General features: G+C 41.1%; 1 long non-coding RNA gene across 2 annotated transcripts; it reads right to left on the reverse strand.

The window, feature by feature from the left end:
- Positions 1 to 700: 700 nt before the first annotated feature.
- On the reverse strand, positions 701 to 22,486 carry LOC135409420 (uncharacterized). Of its 2 annotated transcripts, XR_010428183.1 has the most exons (3): positions 19,722 to 22,486; positions 2,918 to 16,657; positions 701 to 2,192 (listed from the first exon to the last, which is right to left on the reverse strand). It is a non-coding gene; the product is annotated as an uncharacterized LOC135409420 (long non-coding RNA). The 2 variants fall into 2 exon arrangements; XR_010428181.1 differs by having other exon boundaries at positions 701 to 16,657.
- Between the last annotated feature and the right edge of the window lie 5,494 nt (positions 22,487 to 27,980).

Here is a 27,980-nt window from a genome sequence, read left to right on the forward strand (position 1 = left end):
GACCTTCAGGAGAGAGATATTTCCCTTAGAGAGCTAAAAAAACACCAAGTCCAAGCTGAAGGAGACTGGTTCACAGCAAATAATTGAAAATCCCCATGCTCCAATCTGGAGTCAATTCACCTTATTGCTGTAAAATAAAATAAACCAGCAGTTGATAAGATTAATCATTCAGTCTTCCACCCATAAGAGGAAGATGGCAGGTCACAGTGCTCCTGGCTGAAGGCAGAAATAACTTCTTCAGTGAAATTTCTGTATTTCCATGTAGACTTTTTGTTCAAAAGATATAAAAGATCATGTGAAAACAGTGCACAGTGAGACTCAGTCTGGTCTGGCTGAATTGGCTTTGAAGCACTGGTTTCTGAACACTTGCTACAATTAACACGTCCCTTTCCTCATTAATTTTGGACCCAGCTGGTTCAAGTCCTGTAAGGATAGCTCATCTGGCACCCTGATGAGATCAGTGAAGGAATATTAATACAACAGAAGCCGCTGCCATCAAACTAAGCTGCTTCTTCAGCATAAGAAAATAACTAATTTACATCAAAAAAGTGATATTTCCGTTTCTTATTCTATGTCCATTAAAATCAGCTGGGTATTTTCTCAATATTCAGGAAAAAAAAAAAAAAGCCAGTCAATAGGGCACAGCACTAGTGAAGATCAAAATAGGACAGGAGGAAAGCTAGTTCAAGCTCAAACTCAATTTTATTTTTTTTTCAACTGGTGTGTTCTTGATTTTATTTCTTGATGTTAAGATGCAAATATATTGAGCCAGAAAATATACAGACCCAAAATTTCATAAATTATAGACTCAGTATGTACAGACACTCTTTTCCATCCAAAGATCTTTAGATGTTTTAGAAAAATTGATTATATTCCAGCGCATCTGAGAATGTTATCCTACTCATCTGACAGAAAAAATAAAATTATATCAATTGTTACTGGCAGAAAACAAGTCAGTATCATAGCCTGGGCCAAACCTCAGAAGTCCTGGCTTCTACTTGTAAGGAGGTGCTACCTCCACTCCAATGACTCTGGAGGTTGTAAAGACCTTGTTTTCATATCCTAAGCCATATACACACATATCTATTAAAAAAAAAAATAAATCAGCTCTTATCTTTTTCAGGAAGCAAATGTTTTGACCGCTTTAAACAATTCCTTATTAAAAGACTTGAAATAGGTTTGTTTTATCAATTTACTTCTCTCTGAAACAGAAACAGAGACTAGAGCGACACTTTTTCATTAAGCTGACAGCCACTGCAACTCTTGTGCCTTGAAAACAGCCAAGTCTTCCATTTCTATAAATTATTTCACACAGACCTGTTAAGTAGTGACCGTATTGACGAGTTTATAATACTTGTACTTCCCGTGGATATTGATGCCTCTCCTTGACAAGCATCCCTGCATGGAGCTTCTCTGTCAGCAGCTGGAGCCTAGAGAGAATGGCACACTGCTGCAATCGTGAGAACGCAAGGACTTCCAAAACTGTTCAAAACATTTGTTATGGGAAGAAAAATTGTTATGCTGAGTGAAATCTTACATGTTGAAAAAGTCCAAATCTTGAGAAGCCTGTGTTCAGCCAACTTGACAGGCTGTGAGGGCATTTGTCCTGCGGCAAATGATCACACTGTCAGCCCAAGGGAGCCTTGCTCTCCTGAAATTTATCTGGAATACCACAGCAGATGAATCACTCTTCTGGTAAAAATGTCCCTGTGTGTACTATTAAGAAAGAAAACGGGACTCTGAGTGAATTTAGCAGATCTGTAACTGGAGTTGAGTAATGTGGCCAAACCCCAGATTTCAGCAACACAGACTACTCTGCCCTCACACTACTCGTAAACAACTTCTTTCCTTGCTGCTTTCCAGCCAGTTCACTTCCCTTTCTAATCCCAGGAAGTCACTGCCCACCCTTAAATGCTGAAAGATACATTTTAATCAAGTGGAGGACTGAACAGTAGCATAATTTTACTTAAAGCACACAGCAAGCCACACTTTAGAGCTATTTGGGGAAGAAACTAACCGCAGCCAGGCAGCCCCCCCTTGCACAGTTCAGGCTGGGTGGTCATTTGAGCCGGGGACAACACAGTCAATTCAGACAGATGGCCACTAAGTCAGCCCAGAGTGTTTGGGGAATATCCAGGATGTCAAAACGGAGATGTACACCTTCAACTCCCTGCAGCTTGAATAGCCTAGACCTGCAGGAAGAAATTTATCTTTTTTTCCTCTTCAGTAGCTCATCTGAGGAAAAAGTGCATCAGGAAAAATGCAGTTCAGGCTGATAGACTTTTTTTCTGCCAAAACATGTGTATGTGTTAAGACTGTCAAAGCAAAATATTTTAAATTTAAAAATTCTCTCTGTTTTTTTTTTCACCCAATATCATTTGGTGAATGCAATGTATATTTCTAAGAAGCTTAAGAACTCCTTTCTATTGTGACTTTGCCTTTCTTCATTACCCCCTCTACTTCCTCTGCTCCTTAGTCCATGTTTTTTCAGATTTCACACATTCTCTAGGTTCTGTGTGCCATGGTCCTTGGTATGTTAATTGCTGCCTGATCGGAAGGAGCTGGGACACACTCCTCCTATGCTCCTCAACAGCCGTTTCAGAACACGGAAAATGGGGAAAATTGTCTTTGATCCGTTTAAGGCATAGTGAAACACTCAGAATATTTGGTGAAGAGGGCAATCACTACACGCTGATGAAGACCCATAACTGAATGAAAGATGGACTCCCACACTCTCAGAAGGCAAGGAGTAAATAAGGGACAGGAAGAAACGCTTTAGTGAATGGTGAGAGCTAACATTTATCATTAATACTACATCTAGCTTTAATGCTGTGCTCCCAAGTAGTTTAAGAATTGCAAGTAAACCTTTCACCCTGATTCAGGAGAACATGAAGACATCAGAAAGCACATTGCTTACTTCTTTTCATGTCATCTTCTTTCTTTCTTCTTCCTCTTTTTCTTCCTCTTTTGTAACTGACCGGGTATGTTATCCTCTACTGCATCAGTGTCCTCCAGATGATGTCCATCCTCAGAGCAGGGGAAGGAAATGCTACATCCAGAAGTCTCAGATGTACATCACAGCTACTGTCCAACCAAGACACAGAGAGATGTGACGAAGTCCCCATCATACTTTGTCCTTTCATTCATGTCATCTCAAGGTCAGTAACTCACACTACTTGCTAGCTGGAGCCACTGAAATTAAAATTAGTAGGCTTTGAGTCCCTCTAAATATCACTGAGGGAGGCCCAAACCTCTTTAACCATAAAGATAACATCTGCCTCAAAAATGGAAAGCCAGAGAAAAAAAACCCAGACAAAACCAGTTGCCTGAAACATGTAAACATTGGGCTACTCATTAAATGCAAAAGACATTTATGTGAGAGAAAAGCCTGTAAGAGAAATTTTAAAAGACCTTAAAATACAGTATTTTTTTATATCTACATTCTCTGTATCTTATATTTTTACGAATATGTTAAAAAATAGTTATCTGTAACATATCTAGAAATGTCACAGATTTATCAGGGTCAGTTGGAAATTTAGCAAAAAGAGGTCACGCTTCCAATCACATTAATATACTAACGTGCCCAGCAGTAGATTATGTTAATTTTTACAGTAATTTTTAAGATTTGTAATGCAACACATTACTCTATAGGATTTCTAAGCCTTCTCAGAGCTTATTAGTCTGCCATTATAAACCAAATGTCAGCTTTATCAAAGTCAGACATTAATTATTGGCGATGAGCGAACCTCAAAAGGTTCAGAGGTTTGGTCTAGTTTGACTAGACAGGCATAAGACCAGCTGCTTGCGCAGATCATTTCGATGGCAGATTGGACTCCTGATTCTGTAAATGTTACACACTTACTGAAATATGAGCATGCAGACAGAGCCTGCTGCACTCGAGGAGAATACTGAAATGCATTGAGTTCAGCAAACACAGGGCTTCCTGACTCATCAGTGTCAGACTGCGACATCCAAAATTTCCCACATTGCATGCTGCAGTGGAGGTGACAGAGTAGCACAGTGTAATGAAACATCCACAGGGAGCTGGGAATATAACTGTAAAAAGGAGAGGAGAGGGAGGGGGGAGGGAAAGGGAGAAGGAAGGGAAGGAGATATCTATTATATGCCAGGATATTACACTAATCAGGAGACAGAGAAGCCACACAAATATCCCAGGACAGACTTGCATAAATTTGTATAACTAAATGACACATTAGGAGCTATAAACCCAGGAGCCTGAACCCAAATCAATATATTTGCAAGTGCTGTGCTTGAGCTGAGGAGCCCAGCCTCTTCTCAAGGCTTATTGGCTCAACCAGAGTGACTTACTGCTCCAGCAGAGCATGCCAACATGGCTATATGGCTTTTGGATTGAAGCCTGCAATAAAGAATACTGGGTATGCCAGCATAAGTCAGTGAATAAAGGTGTGAGGGGCACGTGCAAGGGGCTGAGCTTTTGGCCTCGAAGTATGATTACTTACAAGAAAATGAGAACGTTCAATTTGTTTCTGTATTTCTGTGAGTAAGCAGGGGAGTTTACTACATGGCATAGATTTGCTGGGAAAACCTGTGAACACATTGAATAACCAAAAATAGGATTTCACCAGATAATTCTCTTCCATGTCTTGCAAAAATAGGCTTTCTACAGAGCAGAGCTACAGTGCTAGTTTTTTTCTGTTTCTATTTTTTTTTTTTTTTAACCTCAAGATGTTGTTCTACTTAAATATCTCCATTGCTACTTGTGGGAGCCATAGCAGATGATAAACATCTCAGCTCAGACTTCTTCTTCACTGCTTATGAGTGGTCCATCTCTCTTTTCCCTCCTCTGTATTGAATTTTTGAGCACTGTATGCAGAGCTTGTAGAAGAGAACATTCCCCACATACAGCCACCTCTTTAATGATTTTGTGGCAACCTTCTGGTGGAGGGGGCATTATTTCAAACTCACAGCCCAAACCCACTGAATCCTCATCCTTCTGTTACTTGCTTTCAGTGCTGCCATTGCAAGCAGGGGGAAACGTGAGAACTTGCTACTACACGTCAGCTGTGGTTTAGGAAAAAGGACTGGGCCCACTTTCATTTTGAAAAGAAACAAGCACACCCCTCTCGGGGATGGTTTCAGACTATGAATCTTACACCAACGGAGGTGCCCATGTCATTTCCATTTCCTGTGAAGCCTTTTCTCAGTGGTGTAACTTTTGAGAAAATTCCTGTAAAATTCCTGAAAATTCTTGTTACTTTCCTCATCCATTGCATGGGGAACTTTAAGACAAGGACACTTAGGTTTTTTTCATGGTGAAAACAAACCACTGGAAAACTGGCAACTGTAACTTGAAGTGTAAAACTCCACAACAGATCTATGCCTAAATAATCTTTTTGAACTTAGTTGGTGAATTGGTTGTGAAGCAGAAATCTGAACCCCGGTCTCCCAAATCCCAGCTAACACTATAGTTGTTGCACCAACTGCAGGAGCAGGCAAAGATCATCAGGAATCTTCCCACATCTGCCTATCGTAGAGTGCCTACGATAGGGTCCCCATTAGTGTGTGGAGATGGCCAGTGGTAGAGAAAACAGGTTTAGGTGAATCTTAAGTTCACATCAGCCCAGCTACACCTGTGTCCTCAAGTACGCACAGAGGCAGATGTTTTAAGCAACTGTGTCAAAATTCAAGTCAGATGTTAGTGTCATTATAGCAGAAACAACAGCAGAATGTGAGAGGGTGGATGACATTACAGCCATAATGAAAGCAGCAGTCAGTGGTGGAGCAGATGTGATTTCAATCATATCAGAAACAGAGACAGGCAGTGCAGAGGCATATGGGCCTCTGAGCAAGGGCAGCAAGCTGCAAGACGGAAGATGCTGCTACAAAGCTGGTGAGGCAGATGGTACTGTGATGGGAGAGGTCTGCAGCAAGACCTGCAGCAGCAACAGATGCTGCAGCTATCTCAGAGCAGCTAGGTGGCCAGTGTTCAGATGCAGCTGTTGGTGTTCTTTGCTTCTGAACTCCTAGTGGTCACCACTTGCTGAATAGGGGCAAGTGCTTTTACCTTTACACAAAAATTTCCACAAATTACTGTGTACAGAGCAATGTCATAGCACTGACACCAGGATTACATTTCTCAGTGATGGCCAGCCACTTCTCCCTTTCATGACAACCTTAACAGGCCATTCAATGAGGAAGAAAAGACAATAAAGAATTTCTGTGAAAAATCCTACCTATACCACTTATACTATTCTGTGACTATTTTACACCCCAGACATCCCTGTGAATGTAGGCTCTTCTCAGCTAAAGGGGAAAGTCACTGTGACTCTTGCTGAAACCATCTCCACAGACTGGGTTGCTCCAAGGTTTTCACCCACTGAATGTCTCTGTCCCCATCCTGGGTCCTCTTTCAGCCTTATGACAATCCTCTTCTGTGTTCAGAGAAAGACTATTTCATCAGGTAAGTAGTAGAAATTTTCTACTACATGTCTTTCCCAAGCATGGCACCACATTCTGATAATTTGGGACTATCAAGCAAAAAAAAGACAATATTCAAAGCACAAAATTTTATCATGCAGTAGTCTGTGTTGTTCAATGTCCTTGCTCAGAAGCCACGGATTTGATATGAGCATCTGGACTTGCCCAATTAAAATGGATGGAAGACAAGCTTGAACACAGAAATCCAAAGATTTGTGAAATTGGAAGGTAAACAGAAAAATAATACTTTCCATGGTCCTTGAGATCTTGGAGAAGGAAGAGTGGATACTACAATCATGGCCAATTACAAAGACAGGTTTGTGAGTTTAGGGCTTGTTCATTTATGAATGACAGTCTCAGATCTCTTGGAAGAAAGGTGATATTTCTGTTCACTATCTATTAGAAATATTTGAACATTTCTTAAAATCATTTGTAAGTCATTCTAGACAAACATTTCCAAACTGTGTGTGCACATGATGAAGACTGGATGTTAGCACTTGAGAAGTAGCTTGAGTCCTCTTAGTTACACTGTAATAATTGATATGACAAGCTCCAAATTTCTTCTTTTCCCTCTTCCCCCCCCCCCCCCTTCACTTCTAACTGTAATTTCTATTCAAATGAAATCTTAAATATTCTGCCCTGACCTTTGCTGGAAGGAATTTAATTACCTGTGGAGTTTACATAAATTATATGGCCTGTTTGTTTAAGATTAATACTGCACAGAGATCAATAGAGCTTCTTCCAAATGCCACCAAAGGTCACAAAAATCTTTCCGGAAAAAGAGGGCAAGAGACACGATGTGACACATTCCTGTTGTCAGCCCAGTGTATGTCACTGCCACTACCTCTGCAGCCACTCAGGGATGATTTATCAGCTGTTAGAGGACACTTGGTACAAACACACTATAAAAACCAGCTAAGTAAAATTAATTGAATGCGGTGATGACTACAATTCATCATTCTCAAAAAAGGGCTCAAAAATGTGAGAAGGATGATACATTGACCATAGCACAGATAAACTGGCTTTTCATGTTACTCTTTGGAAACAACCTCTTGCTGCCACAAATGAAATGCCAGTTTCCCTGTGGAAAAGACAACTCTCACTCTTGGACTGTGAAATGGAGAGGACACACAGAGTATGCATAGTCAGAAGACTCATTAGAAATGACATGCTTGTAACTTGGTAGAGCTGTTTTCTGTGTGCCCTAGGTATGTTTACCAGCAAATTTGATTTAATTCTCTCATATTAGATTGACAGAATTAATGCAGTGAAAATGCAACACAGTCAACTCTTTCTGACTTATGAAGGCTAGATGGAATGCCAATAAAAGTTTTCCCTGTGTTAAAAAGAAACTGGTTTGAGACAATGGAGAAAAGAAACAGTATCCTACCTGCTAGAGCACTGATGTGAAAAAACCTCCAAAGACTGTACTACACCTGACTCAAACCTTAGATTTCAACACCAGTTTTCCACTGAGAAAACCTCTGATTTTGACAGTAAACAGCCATATTCAGACCCTCACCAGAGCTAAGCACCATATGCAAAATCTTTTGATAATATTGTTGATGCGAGGGCAGATTTTCACGAGTACTCACAAACTAGCATCTCCCACTGTGACAGATTTTGAAAGAGACCAGTAGTCAGTGTAGATAGTTCTTATAACTTCTAACCAATTAGCTCTGTGCCAAAATAGGAACTGAGCTTTTATAAAAGTCAGATCCTCAGTGTGGTAATTAGCAGATTTTTTTTTTTTTTAATCTGCAAGAGGTGGGCAAAATGATTTTAACTTGATTTTGAGAGCTGCAGCTTGTCTTTCCTGTCTCTGAAAGAGGGAGAAAACAAAGTGGTACCCTAGTTTGTAGAATGTGATGCAGTTCTCTGGTGAGAACCATATGCTGGGTCACAGAGTGACTTTCTTGCTCAGCTTTAGTTGGGATAAACTTCTATTGGGAAGTGAGATTTACCAGTTTTATCTCCAGGGTATGAATTATTGGGGCTGTAATAAACACAGATTATAAACTAACTAGAAAAGTTGGTTTTATTGCATTTCTGCATGATATAGCACAAAAGCACTTGACCAAGGACTTCTGTTCTACAAAGTACAGCATACAATTTCACACATAGGAAGAGGACTTGAAGCTATACAATCTGGAGCTTCATTCAGAGTATGGTTGGATTTAGGCCTTTAGTTTGATCCGCTGTAGAGGGGAGGCTCAGAAGCTGAATTTGAAGTGGGATAAAACTTGGATGTTTAAATGGCCCCAAAAGCCCAGCAGAGTTTTGATGTGGAATTATGCTTTGAACAGCATTAGTAATATTAGCAATCTTTTAATTACTGTGTGAGCCTCTTTCAGCAAGCCTGGAGTCAGAACACCATGCTGAGGGAGCATTCAAACAAAAATTATACATTCAGGGTAATAAAGCTCCCATTGTTTCTATGCCCTGTAATAAAGCCTGGAAACCACAGCTGTGATCAAGACCATATTTTGCAAGGCAGTGTACATACAAGCAGGGTGAGACAGGATTTCCTCTGCTCACAGATCGAGAGAGAGGGAGGGAGAAGGGTGAGGACAAGGAAAAGGGGCTTCTCTCAATGGCCCAGCTTGGCAGGAGCAGAGCCCAACTCTGCCTTCTTGCTCACAGCCCCGCAGAGTGGGCAGTACTGCCCACAAGTACCAGCCACAGCTCAGATGGATGCTTCAGGATCCAGTTATAACAGGAAGCCTTAATGGCCCTCTTTGCTGGCTTGGAGCCTAGAGGTGCCAGAAGAAGTCTGCCCAGCCCCATGAGCAGATGTGCACACTTGGAATGTGATTTTGATTGTACCAACCAGTATGGGGCTGCACCTGGTACCTTGTACAGGGACAACTGGAAATGGTCTAATAAGTGTCTGTCAAGCAAGAGGGGACACTGATTGCTGGTGTACAACTGCAGATCATATAATTAACTAATGAGAGCTTCCTTGAGTTTTTCACCTATTTCCCATTTGGTGTTGTTGATGGTGTAGGTTAAGCTGAACGTGAAAACATCTATGTACCCTCTGTGCTGCTGCCAAGCTTTTACTGGTATCATACCAGCTCTGAGGCAGGCTGCTAACACCTGGGCTTCACAACGGATCTCTGTGGATGTCTACCTTTTTTGTTCTATACTGATAAATGACAACTGTACTAATACCAGCCCATTTGAACACAGCTGGAGGCAAAATATCCTAGAAGTCTGAAGATTAAGTGCCATTTGGTGAGTGATTTGTGTTAGAGCATCCCTCTCACTGGCCAGGGAACCTCAGGCATGTCTATACCTTCAGTCTCATTTCTGAAGGCCTCATGGCCACCTTGGAAGTGCTTTTTTCCACTGAATCTTTAGAGAGTCTTTGGCTGGTTTTGTTCTCTTAGGGGGTGGGGGGTATAGGATAAGAAATGTCATCTTGGCTGTAACAGCAGTGTTGTTAACTCAGTCCTGAGCTTCTGCATTTTTTTATTTTATTTTTTCTTTTGCTACCTAAGACAAGGCCACACAGGGTAACAAAATGTCCTATCAATAGATTGTAGTGGTCATGACAAAGGATTTTAATTCAATAGCGTGTATATACATCCCTTTGGCCCCCTTAGGGATTAAGTTGTTGGCTTCATAATGTGAAAGACCAGAAAAGGCCCACAGAACTATTTTAAACACTGTTTCCAGTACAACTTTAAATTAAAAAGTTTGATTATGAAGTTACATGATGATCTATAAGAGAGGGGTAAGAGGGGGTTATTGCTTCATTTCTCACCACCATCAGAGATCTTAAAGCAGTTTATAGGTTGTAAGATTTATTCTACAGAGGAAGGAACATACTTGAAAAGAAGATTAAAATAATAATAATGCAAATAGGGTTACAGCAGGTTTTTATCTGTGCATGTTACACCAGTGCAAAAAAACCCTGGCTCAGCTTGGCCCCTTTAGGCATTTCTAAATATTCTTGATTAATAAATAATAATTAGAAATCTTAAATACTTGAAAAAGTATTACAGACTTTATCATTCTTGGCACAGTAAAAAGTAAAACTGGCATTGAACATAAAATATATTTTACCACATCTAACCTTAGTTATGATTACAAATTCTCATCATTCCTTCACCAACAATTTTAAGTATTAACCCAAGGCAAAACCTTTTTGGCATTCTCTTTATATTAACCATCCCAGTACATGTAAGTTTTAGTACATAGGTCCTTTCATGTGCCCTTTCTTGAGGTGAAATCCTTAGCTATGAAGGAGCTGTAGCACTTCACCCTGCTTTCCGATGTTCTTCATGCAATCCCAGCCTGTAACCAAGCAGAGCAAATGTTTATGCACAGAGCCAAAACAAATCAGCACCGGTGCCACCACTGAGAACTGAGTGACCTTTGGCAGAGGAACCCAGCTTCCAAGGTCCAGCAGGCAATGAGGATTAATTTTATGGTCTGGACAGAGTCCTGAATTCCAAGCATAGAAATTGGATGTTTGTAATAAGCTATTTACAGTTGCAGTTCTATTATTTTTATTGGTCCTCAAGGACCCACAGACAATGCTCCACATTTTGGTCACCATCTCCTAACTCATTGTGTATTCACTGCCTCTATAAATAGATGTTGCTTGTTGGACAGCATCCTCCATATCTCTCTCTCAAAGCAAGGAACCATTGGGCTAAGAATTGCAAAGGCTGGGAGTGAAAGAAGAGACACAGTTTTCTCAGTTCCCACATGGCATGGATATAACTGTGTCACCAGAGGAAAAAGGAAACCTGGGAACTGCAGGAACAGTCCACAGCATTTTTAGTGAGACTTAACATATTCGCAGAATGTCCAAAAGGGGAAAGTCCTATCAGAACTTAGAGGATAAAACATCCTGATGAAATCTTCTCATGCTGTTGCTATCAAAGCCTTTCCTCACTGCTTTCTGGTACCTGAATACCACAGGCAGGACATTCAGCACATTTTATCTTTGCTTGCAATTTTCATCTCATGTAGAGACCCAGTCAAAGCTCTATGGACAAATCATTCTAGATATATAAGGTACGTTGGTGTATGAGGTATGAGTCATTTTTCCTGCAAGTCCAGCCTAAGAGCTGCAGAGGCACAAACTGTTCTGGAGTCTTGGCTGAAGTTGTAAACCTGAACAGGCACCATTTTCTGATTATTCAGTTTTTCTTTCTCCACGAATCTGTAGAATCTTGCAAGTGCTCAGTACAGGCAGTACAGATTTATCAAGCATGAAGCTGGGAAACTTCATATACAAAGAATGTCTTGGGTCCACTGCAGTTTGAGCAGCAAATTTGGTCCATATTCTGCTCTTTGACACCTTTTCATGAACTAGCCTCACAAAGTGAATGATACATCTATTTCACTGTAATAAATGTTAATTAGAGGTTAAAGCAAAAATGGACAGGGACTAGAGCAAACGCTGGCACAGAAATCACAGATTAAATTACAAAGTTAATTCAAAATATTTTTTTTCACACTTTCCAATTAAATCCCTGGGGACACTAAGCAAGAACTGAGAGGGATAGAGGAGCTGTTACATACTTCAGTCCAAATTTGTGTCATTGTTATACTGATAGTATCAGTATTATATCTTCTCAAAAGCTTACAGGAATGAAAGGAAAGAAACAAGATGAGAAGAGCCCAGACCCTCAGTCAGTAGTGTTTGAGGGGAACAGACACAGAATCCCATAGTCAATTATTAACCAAGGTCAATATTTATGGCACAGAGAATCATTTTAAGTGTACATTATTTATGTAGTGACTTGTAATGAGCACTTCATGCTCGAATAGAGATTGTATATACTGGGATAATTTTAATAAGAAAGCTGCCTGTCATAGGAAATAGGATACATCTCCTCGGAAGTGGTCTACGTGTCTGTCTCTCTCAGTCTTGCTCTCATTGAATCAGTCAATATTTTCCACCATTATAATTCATGATCAAAAATATCCTTCAGCTGGAAGTTGGCAAGAATGGAACAAGATGTTTGAGACTTTGGTTTTGAAGCTCTTATTTACGTAAACTGAATCCAGACTGTGGATTTTCTTGAAAAATGGTAATGTAACCTAAATTATGTGAGGAACTCCAGCTATCCATTCCACATACCCAAATAGAGAGAGGCCACTGCTGGGAGCATTTTTATTCCTCAACTTGATGAAGTTTCTGAATCACGCTTCCACTTGCTTCATGAATCCTTCCTCCTCCCAGAGTGTGCATCAAGGATAAGGATGTGATAAAAACTCTTGAACCAGGAAATGACAGCTTTGCTGTGACAACTGTGAAGAAGCAAGTGACTGGGTTATATGACTGTAACATATGAACCCTTGCATTTGGGATTTGGCTTGTGTTCCACACATTCATGTAGCATCAGTCATTCACTTGAGAGCCTGCTCTTTATGCCGTTGATCTCACACACACAGAAGAGTATCACAGTATGCTGAGTCAGGCTTTAAAGGAATTTAGGCATATAAAGATGCTGAATGGCTTCTAATAGGATTTCCAAATATGCCTAAGCACAAAGCTTCTGAAGGGCACCTCTGAAACCCCCATAAAGCAGCTATGTGCACCTTAGAGTGCTTCAAAATCTTATAACTGAAAGCAAGCAAATTTCTTGCACTTTTTAGCTGCGAGTTTCAACACGGTCTGGAGAGCTTTAAGTGTTCTGGACTCTTCAGTTGTTGTGTCCTTTGAAAATCTCAGCCTAAGACCTTATCCATTGCCAACAACATCAAAGAGAGGAAGCTCAGCAAAGTGATTTAGAAGTTGCTACTAACAAGCACTCTAAATCAATCCAAAACATATCTCATGCTGGGTGATGTCTGCTATTGATCAAAAGGACAGGACAAGTCAAGTCCAGGAAACATGATTGGGAAAATAATAAAACAGCACCAATGAATGTTTCAAGGTTTTTCTTAGGTTGAACGACAGCACTAAAGTGCACTGCTGGCTGAGAGGTGATCATCTGTGGGATACTCCCTAGACAAAGAGGAGACATTGTACATTAGAGGGACAGTAAAAATGAATTTTCCTCCTCATGACCTTCTGTTTATTTATGTTCTTAACATTAAGACCATACAAAATTAACTCCTTTCTGACAAATAATACTCTTCTTGCTTACCTAGCACAGTAGATTGGTACTTTTTAAGGACCTGGCAAAGCATTCAGTGTGTCTGTGAAAAAGCTGTGGGAGATACTGTCAGCTCACAGACCTGCTGATGGAATTAGATAGCCTGGGAAATGTAGAGAAGTTCGGAGACATGCTTCCTGGGCAGGGCTCTACTCAAAAAGATCCATCTGTAGGGTATTTATCTTACCCAGAGGAAGCTTTTAACCTTGGGTTACTGAAGACACCTTCTGTCCCAAAAGAAGGTAAACTATTGGTTTTTGCATGCTGGGTAGAGTTGGGCTGTTTCTTCTTTTTCTGTCGGAACTGAAAATCTGGTTGAGAAGCGCCTTTCTGGCGCGATTTCCAAAGGCCACCCACACATCCCTGTAACTTAAATCTCTATACTTAACGTAGGGGTAACATGTCTCCCCAGGGAAGAGGAGGGAGGGATTATGTTGCAGAGTTACAAACATCTGCAGGGAGGGAAGAGCATCAAGCATGTATGTTTCACAGAAGGAACTCAGGAGAGGGGGAGAGAAAAGCTCTTTGTTGTCTGATAGGAAGGATGTTCATGCTTCAGGGACAGATGAGGAAGGGGATGTGAGGTCGTGACTGAAAGAGGTGAGGTGAAAAAGGGCTGAAAGTCACCTGATATGAACTGGCAAAGGAAGGGAGGGGGCCCTGTGATAGTAGGGTTGCTTATTGAAAATGTGACCTGACTGCAGGCTGTCCTGGAGATACCACCCCTCATATATGGGCTGTGGGCTGAACCACACCTGGACTGGGAGACACTGTGAACCAGCAGCCCCCCTTCCTCATGTCAGTGTCTTCTCCTTAGATGTGGATTTTAGCCAAACAGATCAGTTTGCACACTTGCTGCTTTTTTTTTTTAACATAATGTAGTTAATTAATTTTAAAATAACAACCTTTAAGCTGATCCAAGCTACTCCATTGCAGCTGTACGAAAAACTACACTGGTCCAGCTGGGCTGCTGCAGAGTAACTCAAGACAGCTGGAAACATGGTTAAAGAAACCTAGTCCTCCACAGCTGGGATCCCTAATGAAAAAGTATCGTGTGACGATCTCAGAGAATTGCTACTACAGAGGAGAGAAACCCTGGAGACAAGGGAAAGATAGTCTTTGGGAGGTGCAAAATTCTTATAGTCAGCCAGAGAAAGTAGTTGTGTGTGCAGAAGAGCCAGCTCAGCCTGGCTTCCTGTGGATTTGTGCCTGTGGTGGGATTCGTGGCTGTCGGATCTGAAAGAGATGCCAAGTGAAGCTTTTATCAAAGCCAGGGAATTAAAAATATCTCTCTCTCAGAAGGATTCTCTTCTGAGTCTTTCCCCCAGTGAATGGATTAATAGTCTTCATCTCTCTCCTACCTGCTTGCCTGAGACTTGTGGGAATTTGCTACTGCTTTGTGTGACTGAAATAAAAAGAGCCAGTGGGTTAAAAATGCATCAGATTGAGGAAGAATATACACACAGACAGAATGTGATCCACTTGTTTAGGAAAATCACTGAAAATATAGCTGACATGAAACATGCTAATGCCACAACATATAACTTCTTTAGCCCCTGAACTGTCTTCCTGGTCTGGAAGTTTTTTTGTTATATAAGGAGTGGGAGAGGAATGACAGATCTGTGCAATAAGGGCACTGAGGGCTTAAAGCTGGCAAAAACAAACCTGTTATTTTCAGCTATTCTAAAGAGCTCTAGATAAGTGCAATCCTGCAAGCTGCCTGCCTACCCTAAGTAACAGGAGTTTCACTGGCTTGCATCAGCCAGCCTCTGGCTCTTCTTATGCTAACCAGGCCAGCATTATTATATTACATTTAATGGAGCTCCTTATGTCATTTCAGCCTTACTTCCTTTTTCTGATCCATGTGCTTTCCCTCCCTCCCATCACCTCTCCCTCACGTCAGCTGGAGTATGCATACGTGCTCCTCTTTCCCCTGTACCAGACATCACTGCAGTGCAGTGCTTATGATTACAAATCATCTCATTAAAGCCAGACAGCCACTCAGCTGGATGCAAATTACTGACCTCCTCAATTTATGAATGTCAGATTTTTCAGGGTGGGAAGGGAAGGGGGAGCAGGGTGGAAAGCGTTCCATTAAATGGTATCCATCAACCCTATCACATTTATAAGCTAATAAAAAGGCTAAAATGAAGTTCATTGGGACTGTCTGGATCTAGTAGTACCAGCTGGTTCTATGAAATATTAATAGAAACAAGGCATGTTTCTGTGTTGGAGCCTGCTAGGTGAAGGGATGATACTATTATTGATAAGTTACTGTCCTGTCCATTCTTCTCTGTGACTCTGTTGCCTTCTAGTAGTGTTAATCCTCCTCTGCATGTGACAAGACAAGGCTAAAACATTGGAGATCCTACTACTGAAGAATAAAGACACATATTATACAGGAGATCAAAAAGGTAGACTCAACTTGCAGGTGATATTATTTTGACTCTTTTCCATCATCTGTGAACTTTGCTGCCCACATGTAATTCAAACACAGAGCTTTGGCTTTAACTGGGAGAGGGAGATGTGTCAGGAAAGGTCTTGAACCTGAACCCTGAGAAAAAAAATGCAAACTGTAATGCAGAGTTCAGACCATGGAAACACTACTTAGCAGCATGGCAGAAGAGCTTGATTCAGGCAGCCTGGACAATGAAGGTTTTCCCATTTTGGTGGCTGCGCAGTTCAGCAGGTTCTTAGACTTACTTTGAATTAGGAATAAATGCATGCTAAAAAATCTGCTGCCTGCTGAGAAACCTAGGCAACCCTGACATTCATATATCAAGGCAATTAGCTCAGCAGATCTAGACAGAGAGGAAACCAACAGAAAAGCCAAATAATAAACAGGCCTGCACTAATCTCAAAGATCTACAGATGGTCCTTTCAGGTTGCATGAGCACTATAGCATTAGAGGGAAGGAAAATGTACCAAACGACGTCTGTCCTATGGCTGAGCAGACCATTTCCATCCACGTTAATATCAATTAAGCATTTCTCACCAACACTGAGAAACATTCTCCTCTATCCTGGGCCAACCAGCTGGGCTGCTGGGGGTCTGCAATTACTGGGAAGTACAGACTGTAAAAGAGAACGAAAAAAACTAATAGAGAAGGTCTCTTTGAGACACTGCAAACAAGAGCTTCACAAAGACAGAAATACACACCATAAAATTTTTGTTCTTCTACGAGTTTCTCCTCCCAAGATAATGGCCAGTCACAAGCTTTTAGAGACAGAATAAATGCACTAGAACATATCCCTTGGCAGAGCCAGGCAGATGCAGTGATAAATTAGCTGGCGGGTAGAAGACTACCTACTGTGCAAAGAACAGGTTGTCAAACAGATTCATTTATGGCTGTAAGAGTGATCAGTTGGGTTCTGAACGGCTAGTGGAAATAATTATATCACATATAAACAGCTTGTTTCTTACAAAGAACAGATATGCCATTGACTAGATAGCAGAAGCACAACTTGTCATTGAGCAAACATAGGAACAATAAATTTGAAGCTTAAAATCAAATCCTTTAGAATTTCCCAAAAGAGTTCAGTTCAGAGGAAAGCCCAAGTATAAGCAATGTCAGTCAAAAAGGTAGCAGCAGCAATGAAAGGCTGGAGAGCAGTTTATAGCAATATATTTATATTTTTATTTCACCCAGAGGGGACAAGAGCCAAATGAGTCTTCAAAAAAACAGTAGTTATTGCACATGCAGACATCTATTCGCCAAGTGTCATGCTGCATAACTGCTTACAGCCAAAAAATATCCATTACTACAGTGAACAGATGTGAGCAAGAATAACAGGAAAGGAGATCTGCTAAGAGAAGTTCTGCAGTGATATTCAGGATAATTCAAAGTACAGTAATACAGTCAGGGAATCTCTCCAGGCAACAGTAAACCAGCCGTATCCTCACAAAGCATTTATATTAGTCCCACTTTTTTTTTGTGAACTGCTGGCATTTTAGACCATCTTTCAGGAGCAGATTGATGGAGTTGCTACCCTTGCAAAGATGAACATGGACAGATCAGGAGATAAACATCCTTTGAGCTGTATGAAGGGCAGATAGCAGATAACATGGCAATCTGCACTGCCTTATGGTTCTGGCCTGGCTTGGTGTGCTGGCTTCAAGGCAAACAGCTGGTTGCAATGTTTTTTTCTGTCAGAAGTCAACTGGATTTGTTAAAGGTGATTGGGGAATACTTGAGTGAAATACTTGTCTTCCATGGATCAGCATCCTCTCCTGCTTCAAAGAGGTGAACTACAGCAGAAAAGAAATGGGTGGAGCAAGAAAGTCAACGAGCACCAGGGCTCATCATCTTCACTTTAGCTCTGTGACAGCAGTCTGCTCAGGGGCAGCAGACTTTCAGAGTGCCACAATCAGGTTTCTTTGCCAAAATTCATGTGCAGGACGGACATCCCAGTTTGGCAAGAAGCAACAAATGAATAAGGAAACATAAAACTGGAAGATCATAAACATTCCAGTGTTTAGTACTGATTGGACACCTGACTTTGAGGTTTTGGAGAAGAGACAGGATCTATCTGTCTGGGTTGAGCACAGGAATCCTACAACCCTCTTTGGTCCTCAAAATCTCTTACCTAAGAAAAAATGGTTATGAAATACTGTGAAAATTAAACACGTGCAACAAAATTTATGTGAAGAACTGCTGGCTTGAGACAGCCTGTGAAAGAGGTTGAAGAGTTTTTCTCCTCTTCAGACTTAGCAAGCTAATTTCCAGAACAGAAAATTAAGGCTAAAAAGTAATGCCAATAGTCACAGGAATAAAAGCCTGCAGTCTAGCAAGTGTTCATTCTCTGTTTTATTTGCTCTCCAAGGACAGCCAAAAGAAGTCAGACTCTACCTACGCTGCTATCTGGCCCCATCAGCAGAGTATGTGTGCTATATCTAGTGACTGTGTCAAGGAAAATCTATTAAACTGACAGTGACAAATACCCAACTCTCCCCCTTCCAAGGAGACTATAGTCAGCCTTGTTTGTGTTCTCTTTTGTCCCAGGAATTCTTGAGTCCTCTGCTACAGCTGCACAGCTTCAGCAAGAGCTCTGGAGGATAGCCCAAATCCATCTTGGCAACTGGATAATTAACAGCATTTCCCCAGTCAGAGGAGGGACTTCGAACCTGGACCACTGACAACCTGGGTGAATGCTTCAGCCACTGACTACTGTGCAAAATGTGGCTGGGAAAGAAGGTTGTGGACTGACAATAAGAAGTTGGTCACCATTTCAGAGGAAATAAGTGAGACTTTTTGGGTTCCTATAAAAGCAGATTGTAAGCATGTACCTTAGGGAGTACATTTACGTGCATGTAAGTGTCTCAAGTGAGCCACTTTCACATAAAATTTCACATAAATTTTGTTATTACACATGCAAGCATGTACACTTTGGGGTAGTGTCTCAGCTTTGGATTGGGAGTGAGGATCCTGTAGACATGCATCTTCCCCCCACCCACCCAGGCCCTGCAGTTCTCTTTCTCCTGGCTATCTCAGCTACATCCTGCAGTTCCCTGCTTTGCCTACAACCTGCCTTGAATCCCACTCTGAGCACATAATCTCCCTGTAAACTGTGTACTGAGCTGCAGTATTTGCTTAATAGTACAACACTGGGCAGACAAAATATGTAACTTGTCCTGGTAACTGGACCTTACCAGGCTGATAAAAGTGGTCTCCGATGTGAAAGCAAATTAAGCTGTCCCACATAGGTCAAGAACTCAAACCACTGACTACATGTGCACATGCATGCATACTTTTTATGAGACAAAAACTTTCTGAAGCCAGTGAATTAGAAAAGAACATGCTCTCCATAAGCATCTAGACTATATTTAGCCAAGGACAGAAAAAATAAAAGAGGAAAATCTACATTTTTTTCCAAATTATTTGAATGAACATACCCCTCAAAAGGCTGGGATAGATGCACTTATGTGGATACTGATCCACCAGGCCTATCCAGACTGTATTGATTGCCAGCATTTTAAGCCAGCAGAGGAGAAACACATTGATCTGCTGAACAGTGGCTGGAGCCAGTGTACCATGCTGAATATCTGCACATGGAATTGCAGTCTAATTTGGGTCTGAGTCCAGATCCAGGATGCTTTTCAAGTGCATTTTATCCAAGAAGGACTTTGACAAACACTCACCTGCTAGGGTACTCTATTTTTGTCTCTGCCTTTGCTTAGCTGAACAGGACGTGCTTGGCTGATGCAAAAACTCTGCCAGAGTAATGTTCCTGCAGCAGACTTTTCCCTTGCTATCTTTGATTTATATATCCTTTCTGCTTTTTATTTGGACTGTGACCATTCCCCCCTTTCTCCTCAGTGAGGTAATGTTTACCTGAATTTGTTTATACTTTGGTATCAGATGCTGATCCTCTCTCCTTCACACCATCAGCTGACTCTGCCCATGATGCCAAGTGACACAATGGGTGACAGCAGAGCAGTTACCAGCAGTTGCATCAGAAAAGGCATGTGACACCTGCTCTCAGTAATGAAAAAGAAGAGTGAGCTCACACCGAAGGTGACTCAGCAGTGCTTCTTTGCTGCTTGTTACAAAACAGGCAGGCACACTTTTATCAGTCCCACAGCCCTTTACTGTAAGAGGATTTAAAGAATCTTTACATGAGCCAAATGGCAGGAGCAACCTCAGCTTATATAGACTCGGGGTATTTCTGTCTGCACATGTTTTTATTACCCTGTGCTTGATGAGTCTTGCAGTTTCACTCCCAGATGAGAAAGTATCTGAAAGTGCCTGAAACAGCTGAATCATTATTCATCTTCCCAGTTAAACCATATCCAGAACAGGTGGGAAGGAGGAGACTACTGAAGGCCAGCTACACTTTCCAAATCCAAACAGCACATTATTATACAGTTGCTTGAGATTTGAGATTTAAACACAGGGAGTAGATAATTTATTTTTCTTTTTTTATCTTGATACAACAAAATGAAGAAATCACTTCAGTGATTGCTCCATAAACAGCATATACATTTCTGCAATTCAAAAAGTATGCATAAACGAAAATATGAGCTGACACTGTCCTTTATCCTATCTAGACCCTTATATTATATACATTGAGCCCTGAAGAGAAGAACTCAGGGATACTGGTGGATAAAAAACTGGACAGGAGCCAGCAATGTGCACTTACAGCCCAGAAAGACAACTGTATCCTGCATCCCCACCAACATGGGCTGCAGGTGGAGGGTGGTGATTCTGCCCCTCTACTCTGCTCTGGTGAGACTCTGCAGTACCACATCCAGCTCTAGGGTCCCCGGGATGAGAAGGGTATGGACCTGCTGGAACGAGTCCAGAGAAGGATCATGAAGATGATCAGGGTGCTGGAGCACCTCTCCGATGTAGACAGGCTGAGAGAGTTGGGAGTTGTTCAGCTCGGAGGAGATTCCAGGGAGACCTTATAGCACCTTCCAGTACTTAAAGGGGGCTTACAGGCTTACAAGAAAGATGAGGGCAGATTTTTTAGTGGGGCCTGTAGAGACAGGGCAAGGTGCATCAGTTTTAAACTGAGAGAGTATTTTGAGATTGTACATAAGGAAGAAATTTTTTACAATATGAGTGGTCAGGCACTAGAGCAGGTTGCCAAGAGAAGCAGTGGATGCCCCGTCCCTGAAAATGTGCAAGGCCAGATTGGACAGGGCTTTGAGCAGCCTGGTATAGCAAAAGGAGTCCCTGTCCATGGCAAGAGAATCAGACTAGATGATCTTTCAAGATCTGTTCCAACACAAGCCATTTTATGATTCAATGATTCTATGATTATGTTATTCTTTGTATTAATCCTTTATCTGAGCTTGCTGGGGACTGTTCTACCACTGGTGCAACAGTGTCCAGACTAAAATATCTTCTGATCACAGTGCTTGTTACCCTCACTCCCAGCTTTCACTGGATGGGGAAGGCCACAGCATGTTGTTTAATCACGATACCCCTAATTGGGTGAGATGTCAGAAGTCACATCTGCCTCATACACTGTCTCCAAGTCCTATCTACCTTCATATGGATGAGATAGCACTAATATTGCCTCATCTTAGTCTTCATGCACAAGAAATGTTACCCTCCTAGCTTATTCTTTACTATGACTCGCTGCTTTCTGCTTCATTGTCCAAATTAGTAAAACAAGGATGAATTAGAGTTAATTGAAGTCTCAACTTCTGCAATTGTAACTTAGTGTTATAGGTTAATAATAGCTGATCTCTCAGAAAAACCCAGCTTCTAGGATACCCACACCCTTACACAAAATTGGACTGACAAGCTAAGACAAAAAATTTCCAAGCCTCCTGATGTCTCCATGACTAATGTTACTGCTGTTGTTGAAAGATCAGGGAGAAAGTGAGAAAAAAATATAAATTATATTTATGCCTTTTATCCACATCTTGTTTGTTTTCTCTTTAATGTGCATTGTATTAATGAGGAGGATAATCGTTATTTAATGTCCTCTTCCAAAAAAGGCACTCAAGCAAGACACACGAGGGCTTGAAATAATTAGGACGATATAATTGGGTACATTACAGAGGGCATGAAATTAACTGTAGTTAAATTAACTCTTCTTTCTCATATGAGCATAAAGGAGAAATTGCCGAGAACACAACTTTTTCATACTAATTAGAAGCAGAGTCACGCAGTATTTTATCTGTCTGAGTTTTAACTCTGAATCACGGTTGTGCTTGTACATTTTTTCGTTGCGCACCACCTCTAATTGTGGTCAGCCTTTGTTTCAATCTGCTGGACTCTCTTCTGCCTTTAGGCAGTACTGAAATTAAAGCTTGCTGTGTGGTACTATAATCCCATTTAGGTCAACAACTGGATAGGAGTCTTCCAAGAACATTTAAATATGTCACTGATTCATTAGACCAGGACTAGATCAATGTCCCTGGTTCATGAGAGGGAATGTCAGTGACCTTTATTCACCGATCTTTGATCTTCTGTAAGTTCACTGCTTTCCCACCATGGACCTGCCCAGCCACCCTGGGATGTGTCTGACCCTGGTTCCCCTCAATGGACCTGATTCTGACCCCAACATCAGGTTGATGTTCTGATGTGACCTCAGCCTATCTCCATTCCGATGGAGATGCCCAATGCCTGGGATTGCCTCTGGCTGCCCCCTTGCCTGCCCTGCTCCCTGGTCAAGGGCAGTGGGGTGGGCCCTGGCTTTGAGACCCTTGTGCTGCCAGTCCGCGCCAGGAACCCCATGGCTCCCAAGGAGGACTCAACCCCTACTGCACCTTGACAGCTTCTGTCTGCCAAAGCAGGAGTTTTCATTGAAGGGTAAATACAAGCACACTCACAACAGTTCTGCTCCTTCCAGAAGCCACAGTTCAATATTGTTGAGGCTTGTTCCATCCAAAAAATGTAGATACAGCTGATGGAAAAAATCACAAATTTGAACTGTTTTCAGCCACAAAAGAAAATGGAAAAACACTGAAAATAGTCAAAGACTTCTGTCAAATTTTCAGAATGAAATTTACTTCTTTATTTCAGAGACATTTCTTACTAAAAAATTTTCTTCTTTCTATGATTATTTTTTATTTTTAAAAATTTTCATTTCAAACTTTGACTTATGGATGTCTCTTCCCCCTAAAAGTAATAGCAATAGTTCTCACAAATGCCTGTGCCCAGATGCATGTGGAGTTGTAGTACTACAATTTCTTTTCTGGACAGGAAAGCAAAGCTATGCTGAGCCCAAAACAGTCCCTCAGAGGCCTGAAAGATCTCTAGGAGTTTGGGAAAGCCCCTCTTGTGGAACTAATACTCACAAGATGATGACTTCAACCAGTATTTTGCACTTTTCTACCCTGTGGAATTTCAAACCAGTGAAACGTTATTTTTATTAATGTAAAGGAATACAGCTGGTCTAAACACAGGATTACATCAAAAGTAACAATTTAAAATTTAAAAGTGAAGGCTAATTTGCTGTGCAGATAGGGAGCTGGAAGCAGCTGTTTTGTATGAAAGCACTTATTGCCTCATTTGTAATTAGTCTCATTGAGAACAACAGGCTGTGGTTGTCCAGGAAGGCTCAAAACATAAGCCAGAGCAAACTCCTGAAATCCAGTCATGCTAGACTTGTCCCTAACCCAAGAGGAATTTAACATTAAGAGATGTAGTGGTTTGTAAATAGGCAGAACTGCCTTCAGTGAGGAAACAATCAACATGGTGGAAGTCCAGAATGTTCCACCTTAATGTGATGCGTGTGAGGATGTGAAACAGGGAACCTAGTCTTGTACTCTAGGTCTACCACAAACCTGCTTCATCATCCCAGATGTTTTCCCACAGTTCAGAAAAGAAGAGTAAAGATGCTGTTGACTCTTTCTATCCCCGTACATCCTGGGAAGCATTCGCATTCTACAAGATATGGGGATGAGCAGATTTTCTCCCTCTCCCTTTCTCATTTAAAGTTGAATTGTTTTCTCATTCTCTGAACTTTTCTTCCTCATGTTTCTTCTTATTGGACATCCTCAAAAACAGCTATACTGAATGGAGGAAGAAGGGAGAAAGGAGGAAAGGAAATGAACAATTTGTTAGCTTCAGTTTGCTTTTCAAAATTGTAATTGTGCAAAGCTGTCTTAGTACCCAGTACTGCAAAGGGATGGCAACAGATTATGTTCGACCTATCTACCACGATTTTCCCTGGCTTTTAAGAAGATACACTGTATATTACTTCATGCAAATGACATGAAAAGTATTTCCTTTTTGTGTTATTTTTTTTAAAGGTAAGTTGAGAGGGAAGGGGGGTGTATTATTATAACTCAGATGCTGAGAAAGATGATATCAAGCATACCTCCCCCCATCACTTGCATTGTGAATGTTATAAATATTTCAGGTCTCCTGCCCTCTGGAATGAAGCTCTGATTCCTTCACATCTTGAAGGTGCTCCCTGTTTCCTTTTTCTAAGCCAAAGACATCAACATGCATGGAAGTGGCTGGCAGTGGTAGAACTGAGAAATACATGGCAGCATTACAGTTTTCAGTCAACTGGGGACACTGAAACCAAAATAAAATTTCAGTCCCTCCCAGAAGTAAGACTGGGGATATATTAGGCAGCTGAAAATAACTGACCTCATCACACATACACGCACAAATCTGTTTTACAATATCTGAGCACAAAATCACTTGAAAGCTTTTAATATCTGCAACAAGACTATATAATGTGTGATTTGAGGATCCATAGGTTATCTGGATATAATCATCTCTTCTAAAATTCAGAAATGTACAATATACAAACAGAAAGATGCAGAGCGTCTCCAACAATAAGAATGGTGTCATGCTGACTCTTGTTTTTGCAGAACACTGGCCTGCTTATGAGGATTATCACCTCTCATGATTCGCTTTGCATTCACTGGATTTAGGAAAGAACCCATGAAAATCAAAAGGTATTTCAATCTGGAGAGCAAAATGTTTTTCTCTTTCACATACTTGAACTTTTTCTTAGGATAATTTTTATCATACTCACAGATGGTATGAATGTTTTCCTCTTTATCCTGCACTGCTATCATTTAGAGGGAATCTAAATGGCAGACAAAATGATGAATTGCAATGTGAAGAGGTAAGTAATCCCAGTATATGCTCCCTGCCTTAATATGTTTAGTTTGCCTGTAGGGAGACTACCCACTACTCCTAGTAGATCCCAATTCTTCCATAGAAGTCACTGCTAAACTGCCCACTGTCTCCTTTTCATATTTAAATATCGGAATACGTTACAGCCTTGTTATTGCTGTTTTCCAGGAAGAGAACATAAAGCATGGGGCTATGAAAGGAGAAATGTAAAGCTATCTGGAGAAGACAAAAACACTGAAAAAGGGGTCTTTGAATCTTGGTTCAGCATCAGTACAGGATCCACAGGGGAAGGGAGAGTGAGAGAGGGGAGCACAATCTGCAGTGGTTTCAGTGAGAACAGTAAATTGGAGAACACCATTCCTAAATCACGACACATGTAAAGTTATCTGAACTTTTTGTTGAGTCTGTGGGCTGAACTCTGCCAGTCTGGAAAAACAGGGTCAGTGCTCAAGACTAGAAACCACACAATGCACATGATCCACTACCTAGGCAACAAGTCAACAAGAACTACCAAAACACAAATCAATACATAATAATTATAATCCTGGAGATAACCTCAACTGATTTATATTAATCCTATTAAGTTCACTATTAACTAACTAGATAAGACTTTATAGGACATACACATCTGAAGCATCTTTGAAGCATCTGAAGCATCACTGAAATGGGTCAACTAATTTTTCAGACCCCCACCACAGACATTAAGACATCCCAAACTCAAAGTCCAAATAGAAGATACAGCAAAGAAAGTAACTCAAATAATTTTATTTTTATCTTTATTATTGTTTGAGATTCCCAAGCTTCATGACATTGCAAAAGAAATTCATATTTGCCTAGACTTAAAAGCATCCATGGACATCTTTCCATAGAGGCTGGTGGACTGATGCGTTACACATACATTTATTTTTCATGGAAGTTGAAAGCACATTCATCTAAGTCATTTCTGTTATATTCCCTGACAGCTTTTGAAAACTGCCAGGCTAGGTTTTCGCGTTTGATCTTTCAGCATTATTGAAGGTTGTATAAACAGGAAGCAATGAAAAGCTTCAGCATCAATTAAGATAATTCTAAACAAACACACTGTCACAGTGCTGTCAGTTCCCTGTGGTGGGCATGTTCATGGACATGTACTAAGATCACATTGCAAATCCACTTCCAGTGAAAATGGCAGTCCTGGTGTTCCTCCACTTATCTGCAGCTTTGGCTGTGTTAGAAACCCAAACACATCCATACCATGGACTCTAATACTACATGGGGTGCTCCAAACAGCTTAGTAGTTCTTACATGATCTGGGATGGTGGGGAGAGGAGTTTAGCTGTGTGGATGCTGTTCTGCCTACCCTTAGGGCCAGAGAACATGTCTTGACCCCCTTTATAGGAGCCTATGGCTCCTGGTCTGCTCTCAATCACCACAGGTTGTACCACCCAAAGCAGATGCGCAGAGGCCAAACCATGCTCATCTTCAGGAGTTCTCTGGCCCTTCTTGGGTTAATCAGTGTGTGTTAAATAATGATCAGGAAAGGAAAATTTGATTGGGGTGGAAATTGGTGGTCATTAGTCCAATGTTATAAGGTGGCGGATTTATTAAGGAATGCATTTTTGAACTCCCTTGAAGAAGTAAGTTGCGCAGACTACTGTGATTGATATCCCAAATAAAAATGGATAAACTGAGCATCAAAAGACATGGGGAGGCAGCCTACATTACATTTCCATGCAGAGGCTACAAACTCTTCTGTAGTCATTACTTTCTTTCCTTGTTTCAGGATAAAAATACATTCAGTATTTCAACTCTGAAGCTGGTAGGAAGTTTGCCACTGCATTCAGTGAGCTTTCGATTAGACTATTCTTTTAGCTGTTCAGGTCCTGTACATTTAGTATGGCTGCAAGTGTGTAATATTGGCTTCTTACATATCTCTGGAGGAGAAACTCTTCTTTCCTGACATTAATCCTAAATGTCATACTAAGGCTCCTTATACCCATCCCCACTAGGACTTGACAAATTTGTTGAATATGAATATATTAATAATTTCCATGGCATAGGGCTCAACAACTTTAAGCAGGGGGACTTCATACATTATTGCTTTCCAAGAAAACCAAGAGGCCTTCCAATCTAGAGATCTCCACTTACGCTGTGTGGGTGCTTCCCAAAAGATTTGGGTGGAGAGGGAGAGATAGAGTATGTTTTCTCCCAGTCATAAATCTTATGAAGACTGAATTCTTCTTTCATGCCTCTTGCAATGAGCAGTCTGGAAAGGCACAAAGGACTGTCTTGTAAGCAAGACAGTGCAGAGATCTCATTGCCCAGGTTTGCCCTCACACCCCCTCTGGGATCAGGGGCAATTCACTGAAGGTGTAGAGATGTCACATCGTACACAGCACTGCACACAGGTTGCTCTTCTCCAGTGAGGCAAAGATGATACTTCAGCCTACCATAGTATAGAAATTCAAAATCAGAGAGATTTTTCTAAGCAGTTTCTACTGTCTGTTTTCCTTTCTTCTCAACCTACTGAGTCAAGCTCCAAGTACAAGAGAGGAACATGGTGTGTAACCAGGTCACAGTGACAGAGCTTGAAAACATTGTCCAGAAGGAAATATTTGATTTTCATTTCCTTCTTAGAAATAACTTTATAGCTATAGATTCATGGTACCTAATGATTAAAAATTATGCAACACATAATATGGGGATATGTCTGCATAGTGTATTACTCAAGAGACACACAGAAATTATGCCCACACTCTGAGCCAACCAGAAGCCATACAAGCCTGGTTATCCCAGCATTGGGCCTTACTTAATGCATTCCACCTTTCTGGAGAACAAACTAGCCCAGGTTCGGCACTGAG

This window comes from Pseudopipra pipra, chromosome 1 (assembly GCF_036250125.1).
Source record: "Pseudopipra pipra isolate bDixPip1 chromosome 1, bDixPip1.hap1, whole genome shotgun sequence".
NCBI lineage: Eukaryota > Metazoa > Chordata > Aves > Passeriformes > Pipridae > Pseudopipra > Pseudopipra pipra.